Source organism: Arachis hypogaea, chromosome 13 (assembly GCF_003086295.3).
Source record: "Arachis hypogaea cultivar Tifrunner chromosome 13, arahy.Tifrunner.gnm2.J5K5, whole genome shotgun sequence".
Taxonomy (NCBI): domain Eukaryota; kingdom Viridiplantae; phylum Streptophyta; class Magnoliopsida; order Fabales; family Fabaceae; genus Arachis; species Arachis hypogaea.
The window spans coordinates 16721177-16723229 of NC_092048.1; the positions used below are offsets into that span (position 1 = coordinate 16721177).

The following is a 2053-nucleotide window of genomic DNA, read 5'->3' on the forward strand; positions in this document are numbered from 1 at the left end:
AGGAGGTTGAATGGAATCTCTATGGTCTCTAGATGAGCCTCAGAGTCCTTTGGTTCCTAAGAGGGAAGCTCCTTATTGATCACTGGACGTCCCAGGAGGTCTTCCTCCTTGGGATTCACGTCCTCCACTCCCCTTGTAGGTTCGGCCATGGTGCTTATGTCAATGGCCTTGCACTCTCCTTTTGGGTTCTCTTCTGTATTGCTTGGGAGAGTACTGGGAGGGATTTCAGTGATCCTTTTACTCAGCTGGCCCACTTGTGCTTCCAGATTTCTAATGGAAGATCTTATTTCATTCATGAAACTCACAGTGGCCTTAGATAGATCAGAGACTAGATTTACCAAATTAGAAGTATTTTGTTCAGAGTTCTCTGTCTGTTGCTGAGTGGATGATGGAAAAGGCTTGTTGTTGCTAAACCTGTTTCTTCCACCATTATTAAAGCCTTGTTGAGGCTTTTGATCCTTCCATGAGAAATTTGGATGATTTCTCCATGATGAGTTATAGGTGTTTCCATAAGGTTCACCTAAATAATTTACCTCTGCTATTGCAGGGTTCTCAGGATCATAAGCTTCTTCTTCATAAGAAGCCTCTTGAGTACTGTTGGACGCAGCTTGCATTCCATGCAGACTCTGAGAGATCATATTGACTTGTTGAGTCAATATTTTATTCTGAGCCAATATGGCATTCAGAGTATCAACTTCAAGAACTCCCTTCTTCATAGGCGTCCCATTGCCCACAGGATTCCTTTCAGAAGTGTACATGAACTGGTTATTAGCAACCATGTCAATGAGTTCTTGAGCTTCTGCAGGCGTTTTCTTTAGGTGAATGGATCCACCTGCAGAAGTGTCCAGTAACATCTTTGATAGCTCAGATAAACCATCATAGAATATATCCAGGATGGTCCATTCTGAAAGCATGTCAGAAGGACACTTTTTGGTCAACTGTTTGTATCTTTCCTAAGCTTCATAAAGGGATTCACCTTCTTTCTGTCTGAAGGTTTGAACATCAGCTCTAAGCTTGCTCAGCTTTTGAGGAGGAAAGTACTTGGCTAAGAAAGCCGTGACCAGCTTATCCCAAGAGTTCAGGCTGTCTTTGGGTTGAGAATCCAACCATAATCTAGCTCTGTCTCTTACAGCAAAAGGGAAAAGCATGAGCCTGTAGACTTCAGGATCTACTCCATTAGTCTTAACAGTATCACATATCTGCAAGAATTCAGTTAAGAACTGAAAAGGATCTTCAGATGGAAGTCCATGAAACTTGCAGTTCTACTGCATCAGAGAAACTAATTGAGGTTTCAGCTCAAAGTTGTTTGCTCCAATGGCAGGAATGGAGATGCTTCTTCGATGTAAATTGGAATTAGGTGCAGTAAAGTCACCAAGCATCTTCCTTACATTATTATTATTTTCGGCTGCCATCTCCTCTTCCTGTTCGAAAATTTCTGAAAGGTTATCTCTGGATTGTTGTAATTTAGCTTCTCTTAATTTTTTCTTCAGAGTCCTTTCAGGTTCCGGATCTGCTTCAACAAGAATATTCTTGTCCTTGCTCCTGCTCATATGACAAAGAAGAGGGCACAGAATAATAATAATAATAATAATAGAGATCCTTTATACCACAGTATAAGGATCTTTGTGTGAGTAGAAGAAGAGGGGGAGACAAAGAATGTAATATAATGGAAGAAACACAACTGTGAGGATGGCAGAGATGTGAGATGAGATGTTAGGATATGAATGAATAAATAGAATAAGATGGGAGAGAGAGAATTTTCGAAAATAATTTTTGAAAAAGAGTTAGTGATTTTTGAAAATGGTTTTTGAAAAATGTTAGTATTTTTTTTTCGAAAAAGTTTTAAAATAAAAAATAAAAATAATCAGTTAATAAAAAACGAAATTTTTGAAAAAGAGGAAAGATATTTTCGAAAATTAGAGAGAGAGAGAGTTAGTTAGGTAGTTTTGAAAAAGTTAAGAAACAAACAAAAAGTTAGTTAGTTAGTTGGAATAAATTTTGAAAAGATAAGAAGTTAGGAAGTTAGAAAAGATATTTTGAAATCATATTTTGA

At 37.9% G+C, this 2053-nt stretch overlaps 1 non-coding gene across 1 annotated transcript; it reads left to right on the forward strand.

The window, feature by feature from the left end:
• The first annotated feature begins 908 nt into the window (after positions 1–908).
• Positions 909–1016, forward strand: LOC112739477 (small nucleolar RNA R71). Its single transcript, XR_003170413.1, has one exon. It is a non-coding gene; the product is annotated as a small nucleolar RNA R71 (small nucleolar RNA).
• The last annotated feature ends 1037 nt before the right edge of the window (positions 1017–2053 follow it).